Here is a 12,159-nt window from a genome sequence, read left to right as displayed (position 1 = left end):
GAGTTTCAAGTTCCCGATTTTCCTGATTCATCAATAAACCGTTCCAAATTCAAGAGCCTCACACCAAATTGACTTTTGTCCCCCGCACCAAATTGACTCCACTGGACAGCGCCAAATGGTGGCCCGTACAGGGAATTCTGAGTTCGTCTCCCCTCCCGAGAACTCAAATGGTGAGTAGTGAGGTAAGCTGCAACCCCTGTCTCTAAGGCAGTTAGATGCTCAAGATAGCTGGCCATGTAGTGAAGTGCAAAAGTGCGTGCATTTTGTGTTGTTTGTGTGTTTGTCAAATTCAAGGGTCTTGCTCTAAATAGCAAGGTAAGCTGAGGCCCTGTGTCTCTGAGGCAGTTAGGTGCTCAGGTAAGCTGAGGCCCTGATTCTCTGAGGCAGTTAGATGCTCAGGATAGCTGGCCAGGAAAGCTGAGCCCCTGTCTCTTTCTGGGGCAATTAGGTGCTCAGGTAAGCTGAGACCCTGTCTCTAGGCAGTTAACCCCTGTGTCTAGGGAAGTTAGGTACTCAGGTAAGCAGAGGCCCTGTCTTTCTAAGGCAGTTAGGCACTCAGGATAGCTGGCCAGGTGATGAAATATAAAGGAGTTCCAGAGTGCATGTATTTAGTATTGTTTGTGTGTTTGTACTACTGTTAGTGTGGTCTTTGTTTGTCCTGTATCAAATTTATTTATTAGTAAAAGATGGATTTGGAAATATCACAAAATCAGTCTGAAGGGATAATTCAAAAAGGAGGCATAAAAAATATATTACAAGAAGGAGAAGTGCTAGAAGAGATTGAGGAGGAAGTTAGCTGGAGTAGCCAAAAACAGGAAGGAGGTTCTAAGGAGGAAGGAGATACTGGGGAGGAACTACAAAATAGGCAAGTTAACACTACAGAGTTGCTAAAGGGCAGGAAAGATAATGAGATAATTACCCCCTCAGCTTCCCCTTATGATAAAAGTTGGGAGGACCCGACATTTTGTGGCACTCTTGTCGGCCTTGTTGTGGTGGAGTCCCAAGTGATACCTGGGATTGCTGGGACCCTGTGGAAGGCCCATTAAGACTGTCCTGCCCAGTCGTAGCAGATGGTCAGGGGCAGCGATTTCATCAGGTCCTAGAATTTAAAACAGTAAAACATCTTAAAGAGGCAGTTGCTACTTATGGGCCCCAGGTTCTGTTTACCGTGAGTATCGTGGAATCCATCGCAACACTAAATCTGAATCCTAGTGATTGGGCGAGTATGTGTCCAGCAGTTTTGCATGGTGGACAATATTTAATGTGGAAAGTAACCAATTAAGAGCTCTCTGCAGAGACAGCTCGTAGACAAGGTCGTGGGGACTTGCAAGGACAATTATCCAAAGTTATACAGGGCTCAAATGAACCCTATGCAGAGTCTGTAGACACTCTGTTACAAAAAGCAGGCAGAGTGTTTGGGGCTTCAGAAAAAAGCAATGCCTTTAAAAAACAGCATATGAACAAGCTAATAAATGGTGTAGGGAATCAATGAGGCTGTGGAAAAATAAGGATCACAATACCTATTTTAAAATATGCAGAGATATTAATGAGTCAGCTATACAGGGTCAAGTGCTAGCAGCTGCTGTCACTCAAGGAGTAACTCAAGCTATGAGGGCCAAACCCAAAAGCTGTTTTTCATGTGGACAGCCAGGACATTTTAAAAGGGACTGTCCAAACCCAAGGCATAGTACATACAAAAAAAAAAAATACCCGGAGTATGTCCAAAATGTAAAAGAGGAAAACATTGGGCAAGTGAGTGTACATTTGTAATTGACATTAAAGGAAAACCACTCCCAAAAAACAAGATGAGGGGTCCTCGGGCTTGGGCCCCACAAATATTTGGAGCCCTGAAGGAAGGACAGCCAGTGGCGGATCCCATTCGAATGATCCCTCGAACCCATTATCCATTAATTCCCTCATCAGACATACAACAGGAAGCACAGGGATTGGACCTCTGTGCTGCCGCCAGAATAGTATTAACTCCAGAAATGGGGGTTCAATTAATACCTACAGGTATCTATGAACCTCTTAAGTCGGGGACAGTAGGTTTTGCTATTAGGGCACACTTCTGTTGCCCTACGAGGACTCCATATAACACTGGGAGTAATTGATCCAGATTATGAGGGAGAGGTAAAAATAATGGTCAGTTTCACAAAAGGTATTTCTGTTATAAATCAGGGGGATAAAATAACACAAATACTGGTGATAACCAGTGAACATGACAAATATTTAGGAAAAAAGAATAAAAGAAAAAAAATCGGGATTTGGATCCACGGGGGAACCTATGACCATGCTTGCCTTAGATCTAAACACTCACCCCATGTATACTATAAGAATAAATGACAAGGAATTTAATGGGTTATTAGACACTGGAGCTGATCTTAGTATCATATTATTGACCAATGGCCACAACATTGGCCTCTTCAAAAGGCTGACCAGACCTTACGAGGTTTGGGGGTTGCCTCAAACCCACCCCAGAGTGCACATTTATTGAAATGGACAGATACAGAAGGAAATTACAGTACTTTCCAACCCTATGTCTTAAGAGATTTACCCGTTAATCTATGGGGGAGAGACATATTAAGACAATTACAGATCAAGTTGACTAATGAACATGCGCATATTAACCAGATAGCTTGTAATATCTTGGTGAACCAGGGATCTATATCTGGAAAAGGACTGGGAGCACATCCACAGGGAATAGCTGAACCCATCCAAGCTATGAGGAGAAGTAATAAAGAGGGACTGGGTTTTCAGAGGGGGCCACTGAGCCAATAAAAATTACATGGAAATCACAAAAGGCTGTTTGGATACCTCAGTGGCCCCTCAATGTTCAAAAGTTACAAGCAGCCCGGGAGTTAGTAAGACAACAACTGGCCTTAGGCCATCTACAACCTTCTATGTCTCCTTTCAGTACACCTATCTTTATAATGAAAAGAAATCAGAAAACTGGCGACTCCTCCAAGATCTTAGAGCAATTAATAATCAAATGGTAATAATGGGAGCAGCTCAATCTGGCCTCCCTCTATTGTCTGCTATTCTGAGGGATTGGAGAATTATAGTTTTAGACAAAAAAGAGTGCTTCTTTTCTATAGCACTTTATAAGGAAGATACGTGTAGATTTGCTTTTACTGTACCAGTTACTAACCACGAAGGACCTGATCAAAGATATGAATGGACAGTATTACCACAAGGCATGGCCAATATACCCACTATGTTTCAGGTCTATGTAGACAAAGCTTTACAACCTATTAGAAAATCTGATAAAGACCTAAAGATCTATCATTATATGGATGATGTCTTATTAGCTCATCCTGATCAAGACAAACTTTTTAGAGTATATGATGGGCTGGTCATAAATCTTCTTCAATTTGGATTAGAGAGAGCAGAGGATAAATTACAGAGTTCTTGCCCCATTACCTACCTTGGTGCCATTATTGACAAAACCTTAATATGAACTCAAAAGGTTAACTTTAGGATGGATAGATTAAAACCATTAAATGATTTCCAGAAACTTTTGGGAGATATAAACTGGGTAAGACCATATTTAAAATTAACAACTGAAGACCTTGGACCACTATTTGATATTCTTAAGGGAAGTGGTGATCCCGCCTCGCCCCAGGAAATTACCACAGAAGCTAGAAAAGCATTGTGTAAGGTAGAAGATGCCATTACTAAGGCACATTTAGATCGGGTAGATATAACTAAGCCTATATTACTGATAATCATAGCCACCATAGGAAGTCCTACAGGAGTGTTCTGGCAACAAGGACCTACTTATTGGGTCCATCTTCACTATAGCCAAAAGATAAATCTAGCGAGGTATCCAGAATTAGTGGGAAAGTTAATAGAAAAGGCAATAGCTAATGCTATAGGAATTTTTGGCATTGTTCCAAAAAACATCATCACTCCTTATAAACCAGAAACTATAATTGAACTCGCACCAGAATCAGAAGTATGGGCTATATGGCAAATGGATATTACTCATATCCCAGAATTTGGAAATATTAGATACATGCATGTGTCCATAGATACTTATTCAGGATTTATTATGGCCTCCTTATACTCAGGTGAAAAATCAAAAGATATTATAAATCACTGCCTATATACCTTTTCTATTCTGGGCATTCCAAAAGCAATAAAAACAGACAATGGTCCAGGCTATACATCCTTTACCTTTAAAGAGTTTTGTTCTACATTTGGTATATATCATGTCACAGGTATTCCTTATAACCCCCAGGGACAAGGGATTATAGAAAGAGCTCATCTAACTATTAAGACCTTATTAATAAAACAAAAAGGGGGAATAGGGAAGTCATATCCACCTAAGAACAGATTATCTATAGCCCTTTTTACCTCAAATTTTTTGAATTTGGATAAATCAGGAAAATCAGCAGCTGGTCGACTTGCTGCAGTTGACACTGACATAGAGCCACAAGATTTATGGAAAGATGTTGTTACAGGAGAATGGAAAGGACCTTCCCCGGTCTTGATTTGGGGAAGAGGGCATGTGTGTGTATTTCCACAGGAAGAGAAAACTCAATTTGGATTCCAGAAAGGTAAGTCGGAGCAGTTAAGATGGTTCGACAAGATGCAGCCCAGCCCTCTGGGTTTCCTGCTGCTACTGATGATGGTGGTGAGTTTCGTCCAGGGTGAACAGTTCTGGACAATAGTCAGGGTATTGCCTTGACTGGTTCCAGTCTCTCAAGGTGGTGCAGTCTTTCCTCAGTTCTTTTCCACTAATGAATCTACTGGGCAAACTACCCTTAGGTACACAACACCATTGGACACCAAGTTTGCCCAGAATTTATCACTAGAGAATGCATTATGCCTCCCCTTTGGCAGTGGCACACCTTGTGTACAGTTGATCGATCGTACTTTGGCAGATATTACCTTAAATAAAGAAATCAATTCCAATACAAATGTCACTGGTTACATGCCCAAAGCTATTAATAATATACATTTGGTCCTTATGCAGGCCTATGGCATGTATGGATGTAAGCCCCCTGGCTTTTGTAAAAGGAGGGTCTATAAGTAAAGGAAAGTGCACTGATCAAAGGTTAATGGAGTTAATACTGAAATATATAGAGAGAGTGAAACAATTACTTTTTCATATACTCGGTGTGCCTAGCTCTCCCTTTCCTTTTTGTGACTTCTAATAGAACTTCTCTAGACAGTTATTTTTGCAGATCGCACAACAATGCACGGATGGATTCGACGAGCTGGTAACAAGGCTTCCATGGCAGATCCTCGCCATGAAAGCCTCTACTGTGGAGGTCAAACCCAGAGGGCTTATCACGGTAGCATTAGATAAACTAACACAATTTGGCACCAAATTTGGGGGACTCTTAAGTCCCACACTAATAAGCATGGGTATGCTTGTGTTGATTCTATTCTACATCTACAAACGCCTCAAAGCCAGTCAACAGACTCATAATGTGATCATAAAATAGGCCATGGCTGCCCTTGAATCGGGACAATCTCCCAGTATATGGCTTTTTATGCTGGATTGGTAGTCAAAGACGTGTAACCAGGGGAAACGCTGTACCAACCTACGAAAGAAGGGCCAACCCCGCTTTTGTGTCCTTTGATGACTGATAAGGACAAGATGTTGATTCCCGGGACCTTAGACAGACAGGATCCCTGCCAGCTTCCTTTTCATTTCATATAAGGAAGGGGGAGATGTTGGGGGCTGTGCCATGTGAGCTGCACCGGGATGGCACCTGGCAGCCAGCCAGAGGTTGCTTTGATCACATTGGAGGTGAGGAGGTTGACTAACATAAGCACACCCAGGTGATTTGTCATTGGCCGTATCCAATTAAGTCCACACACACAACGCGTGCACAGGTGCTCCCATGTGCTCCTGACCGTGCCTGATCATTTTGACCTTTACCATGTTTGGGCAGCTAGCTCCTGGCCTAATCTTTGCATAATTGGCATCAGCCCTAACCTTCACCTCCTGGAGGGGATATAAGTCGACTCTCCTAGAGCGCCAGGGGTTCTTGGTTTGAAGTTCCAGGCCCCAGGTTCGAGGTTTGAGGCCCCAGGTTTGAGTTTCCAGTTCCCGGGTTTCCTGATTCATCAATAAACTGTTCCGAATTCAAGAGCCTTGCTACTCTTTTGTCCCCGCCAAACTGACTCCACTGGACAGTGTCAGGAGAGCTCTGAGAGGATCCCGAGAAGGACATCAGAGTCAAACTACACCTCCTGGACCTTCTTCTGCCCAGCTCCGCATACTGTACCCACCCAGCAGCCAAGGGATGAAAGGATCCACTCACTGCAGCAGCAAGTCCACAGCCCCCACTCATCAGGCTGTGTCCAGGGGTGCTGGAGAGTCACGCTCACTGTGGCCATGACTGGCTTCTGTGTCTCTGTGTTCAGGGTCCCTGGAATTCAGGTGTGTCTTGCAGGCTTAGAGTTTCCCGGCCAACTTCCATTTCTTGTTCCTGAGGGTGATGGCCCAGAGAGAGGTGCAGGTGTGACCAGTGCAGAGCACCTACACTGGCTGCCTCAGGACACAGGGGACAGCTCACTGTGTGGCACCATCACTCTAGGCTCCCCTGGGGACACGAGGCCAAACCAGTCTCCAGCCTCTTTGCTTGTGCCTCCAAGGGAACAGGCCACCATCTCCTGTAGGCCCAGTCAGAGTGTCAATGTAGAGATTGGCGGCCTTGAGTCTATTCACTGAACTCCACAGAGACCAGGATGATGCCCCAGACATCTGATTATGCAGCATCCAGTCGAGCCTCTGGGGTCCCTGCCTGGTTCACTGGGTCTGAGACAGATTTCTCCCTCCCTGTTCATCCTGTGGAGGCCCAGGATCTGCAAACACCTGCTGCCAGCAGGGAAGGAGTTGGCTCCACAGAGCTCAAGGTCCGAACAAAGCCCAGGCATCTGCTCACTGAGCTCAGCCCCAGGTGGCCTGTTCCCTGGGGCAACTGGACCACTGATCTGTGACTTGCCTGGACAGAGGGATCAAAGTGTGAAGCAGAAAACTTTTAAACTGCTGTGTGGGAATGCATGCCTCATGGAGCCAGCTTTATAATTTAATAAAGTGCTTACATCAGGACCTCTTAAGGATTGTTCCCTTCTCAGGCATTTTCTAGATGTCAACCTCTTTTCCAACAAAGAGTTTTACATGGTGAAGGAAACTGCTCCACTATTTCAAAGAAAAATTGCTCCAAATTGTGCAAATCAGCAGCTATTTATCTCTCAGATATTGCTGCTCTTTCCAGCTTAATTTAGATGTTTTCCTACTCCTGTTTGTTTCAGCCCACATCACATGACCCCTGTCATTGTTCAGCAACCTAGGAGTCCTGAGGACTGATCCCTGCTCCTTTGATTCAGACTTCTCTGTCACTCTTTATTCCCCAAGCTCTGTTCTCAGTTCTTGGTTTGATAACAGGCCATGGCTCAGTACACAGAGCTCATCCATTGCTCCTTGGTCCTGTCCAAGTCCTGGCCAAGGTTTTCCCTCATCTCCCCTCTTCTTTACCTGTTGCCAGTTGCACTAACATTGCAGGCAGGATGGACTCCAGGAACCTGGGTGTGCACAGCTCTGAAGGTTTGGTGATAGCCTCCCACTCACCCCTGCATCCCCCAAAGGGAGCAGAGGTCCTCTATGTTGTGCATGGCTGCATTTTTTTTAATATGATTCATATTAATTTCTAAACTTGTCTCTCTACCTATGAAGTTTTTTGGTGTATCAATATTTTCTTAGTCCATAACAAACCATCAGCTCAAGTCCATCCCAGGTGACCTCCCTCTGGTCAACTCAATACCAATTTATCAGGCATCCTAAGTACCTCTGAAAATTCTCTCCCCTTTTGTGATACTACTTTGGAAGGAAGCAAGTCAGATCTCTAACCTCCCTCAGGAGGAGGCTTGTGGAGTTGGTGAACACCAGGGACCTGTACCCGGCCCTCCTGGGGTTTTCCACCCCAGCTGTCCTGGTATCCAGGGCTCGGGCTGTTTCCTCCCCTCTGCCCAATGGCCCTGCACTGAGGCATCCCATGGGGGAGCTTCCCTGTCAGGGGTCTGAACATCGCAGCTACCAGGACACTCAGGTGGGGGCCTCGTTCCTGTTCCTCAAATTCCTGCTGTTGCTTCCCAAGTGAGGACATGGCCAAGCTGCTTGCTCAAAGTGGCAAATGTGTAATGAATAAATAAATATATGAATTTACAAATATAAGCCTCTGATTTCCTGTACTGGTGATGGTAATAAAAATACCTATAATCAATTATGTAACCTTAGAAACAAGGAAAAGAATAGAGAAATGGAGAGCAAGCAGATGGAAGAAAGTGATGCAAAGTAGAAGATAGATAAATAAAATGAAACTAGAAAATCATTGATACCAAACTCTCTTCTCCTGGAAAGATCAACACCTTTGGAAAAGCCTTGTCCACAACAAGAGGGAAGGCAGATATGACCAGAGTCAGCGGCATGATCACTCACTAATGCATAGATATTTTAAAAGATTGTGAGCGGATATGAAAACATTATGCCATTATTGTTAAATGAGGCCATTTAAATGGAAAAGAACAACTCCAGAAAGACATGAATACTTAAAAGTGACCCAACAACATTTAGAAAAATTAGATTGTATTATAACAAGGAGAGTAGTTTAAAATGCTAAAATAAAGCAAAACCCAGAGGCATGGCTTCATTGGTGAATTCTGTCCCACATTTAGAGTAGAAATATCCCCAGTAATCCACAACGCTCTCAACCAGAAGGAGAAAGAAGGCCTTCCCAACGTGTTCTATGAGGACACTTCACCCTAAGACCAAAGCCAAAGACCTGGCAGGAAAGAAAACTGAGAGTGTCATTAGGTCTTTTGCTCCTTGTCCCCACAGAGGGGTCTGAGGATCCCTGGAGGAGAAACCTTCACCAGAGAACCCCTGCGGCAGCTGCCTCCACCCCAGGAAGCTCTGGAGACCCCTCCAGGCTCCTCCTGGTCTGTGCATCTCCGCAGAGCAGGCAGTAGTGGGAGGTGAATTTGCTGTAAGATGGGATAAATCCTGACATCACTTTGCCTTGGTAAGACTCACATAAACTTTCTACCCCAGTGCTGTCACTCACTCTTTGATAATGAAAACCTCATTCATTTAAACACTACCGTCCACACTCGCAGAGGGAAGTGTGACTTCCAGCTTAACCCCTCAGTAATGGAGAGTGTTCCTACTGAGGCTAAAGGATCATGGCTTCAACTGGCTGTTCCTCAGTATGAGTCTCTCTTCAGCTTCCCAAAGCCCAGGGTTCTATTCAAACCAGCCTGGATGGAGTCCTGCAGAAATCCTAGTTGGAATGTGCAGAGAGCTGAGTTCCCTTCACCTGCACAGGTCCATGCTGGGGCTGCTTACTGTGGTTTCCTTCTCTGGATGGAATCCCTGCCTGGCTTCATGGAAACATCCCTGAGGATATCTAGTTCTAGTTCACACTGGAGCTGGGTCATCAGAGATGGCCATGAGGGATGGGAAAGGTCTTGGAGCTACTGGTGAGACAGGAGGCAGTGTGTGGGCTGGGATGATCTGATGGAGAGTCCATGTGGTCATCCCTGTCCTCTTCACAGAGGACACTGACCTGCTACAGACAGGAGAACACTGCCAGGAGGCCTTTCCTTGTTAACTAGGTCAAATGAAACCCAGAAATAAAGTGAGACTGTGCACCAGGAGCTCAGGAAAACTCAGAATCCTGCCTTCCTAGATACCTGAACTCCTGCATGGAAGGACCAAGGGGTCCATAAGCCAAGGCTGCCTCACCCACCTGCTGATTTGCATGTTTCTTCTTGGAAACCACAGAATTCTCAGCCAATTTAAGGGGTGCCCTAGGGGAAGGGGTGAGTTCAGCCTGAGGCAGAGCTCAGAGGGCACTAGGAACCTTCAGGCTCCAATGCTCAGCTTCCTGCTGCTCAGTGTCTCAGGTAAGAAAGCGAAGCTCAAGAGCAGTGTCCACTTTCCCGTATGAGTTAGTTTAGGTCTGACCCAGGGTCTTTGTCTCAGTTGCTTCTGCACCAACTGGTATGAAGACAGCCTTGGGTCTCTACTTCTGCTAATTTCTATCTCTTTTCTTCTCTACCCCATGAACATAGTGTCCAATGGAGACCTTGGGCTCATTCAGTCTCCATGTCCCTGGCTGCCTCCCAAGCAGAGAGGTTCACCATCACCTGCAGGGCCAGCTCCGACGTTGGTACCCACTACTTGCACTGGTACCAACAGAAGTTAGTGACCTTGCATGGCTCCTGATCTCTCGCACTTCGACCCTGGCCTCCAGCGTCCCCGCTTGGTTCAGCAGCAGTGGGTCTAGGACCTCCTACTCAACACTATCAGCAGTGTGGAGGCTGAAGATGTCGTGACCTCCTACTGTCATCAGGGTACAGCGTTCTGCCACACGGTGCTGCAGACTTCAACAGAAAACCTTCAGGTTTTCAGGGCCCAGCTGCTTCCTTTTAAGAGGATGGGGCAAGTTCCAGAGCAATCTGTCATAGAGGCTCCGTCCTGTTCTGCAGAGGAGCCAGGCTGATTTCAGTTCAAGGGCCTTTGGCTCCTGGACAAGAGGAAAGTGCAGATGTGCAGATGGGACAAGGTTCCAGAGGGCCCTGCCTCTATGGAGCAGCACAGAGGAGAGTATGAGAACCCTAGGGCAGAGCCTGAGGGGGCATCGGGAAGGAAGTTCCTGGCTTCTGACCCAGTGTGCAGGGACAAGGAAGAAATGCCCTTCCGGAGGGGTTTCCTGTTAGTGAGGAGCAATTGTGGAGAGACACCCCCTGCCCCAGAACCAAGTGACCCATCACAGAGCACCCGTGGACCCAGGGTGAAGATCTGTGAGGTGAAGCCATTATCGCCTCTTCTTTGGGGGATGCTGAAGGTAAATTTCTGCATGATTCTGTAGAATGTGTGTCACTGTGGAAGTGGGCAGGACAAACCCCCAAACATGAGAATGTGACAGAGGTTCCAAACATGACAGAAGGAGTGTCCTCGTCCTTGTCCTTGTTCTGTGATTCCTTACCAGCCCTTCTTTGGGGATGCTGTGGCCATTGTGAGTATGTGGCACAGGCCTCTTGTCAAACAACGTGTGCACAGGAACAGTGTCTGAGGCAGCGACATGGGCCTCTGCACCCCACCTCATTTGCTGAGTGACAGGAAGGCTGCCAGATGCCCTTGTCCACCTAAGAGGCATTTAGAAAACTTCAATGTGTCTGAATACTTCTCAAAATTGAAATAGAGGACATGAAGGTCATATGTAAGGAGAGAATGTTTAGTGGGAGGCATGGGTTCCGGTTAGCGGTTAGCACATCATGAGGCATGGGTCCTGGTTAGGACATCATGACAGAGCTCAGCTGAAAGGTAACTCTAAGTTTTCTCTCCCTTCTCAATAAAATCTGCTCACACTGTCCAATTAACTAAAGCAATGGGGTGGCCAGGAGACACCTGCTTGGTCTCTTCAGGAATTAAACAAAGAGCCTTCAAAGGAGCTTTCAGTTTTATGAGGATTCAGAAAAATTCTAAATTGCTGGGAAAATTTTGTTTGGTTGGTCAAGAGATGCAAGCCCAACACTCTCTGTGCCCAGGACATTGTTCCTATGAATCAGAGAGATGGAATTAGGTAGTTTCTAGAATCCTTTCTGCCCAGGTGGAAAGCACAGGAATCCCACTGAGGACTGCTGTCCCCGACCTCACAGAACTGTGCACTGCATGGGGTCTCCGTTCCTGTCATTCCCAGCAATGACTGAAGTCCTGCGCTCTCTCCTCACTGCCTCATTGCTGACCGCTGAATTCTTTGCCACTCACCTCCTGCTAAGGACCAGGAGTGTCCATCCAGGTGTTCTCCTTGCTGGCTCAAGTGTGGGAAGCATGAGCCCCAGCAGGCAGACTCACCAGGCCTCCATGAAAGGGAGGGGACTTCCTTCTGCTGAACCAGGGAACACAGGAAACATCCCTGGGTCCAAGGATCTCTCTGAATCCAGCCATGGAACTGAGATACACAGCAACCAGGATGTTCTTTGCCTCTATGTAGAAAACCCCAGCTGAGCACATTCCCTGTAACCACTGCCTCAATAGCATCCTTCAGCTTAGATCCAGGATTTCCTGATGTGCCAGAAATGTGCAGTGGTTTCTAACTAGATGCAGCCCACGGCAGGTTCAGAATAATTTAGGGTGTT

This window comes from Sciurus carolinensis, chromosome 13 (assembly GCF_902686445.1).
Source record: "Sciurus carolinensis chromosome 13, mSciCar1.2, whole genome shotgun sequence".
NCBI classification, from domain to species: domain Eukaryota; kingdom Metazoa; phylum Chordata; class Mammalia; order Rodentia; family Sciuridae; genus Sciurus; species Sciurus carolinensis.
This window is presented reverse-complemented; position numbering follows the sequence as displayed.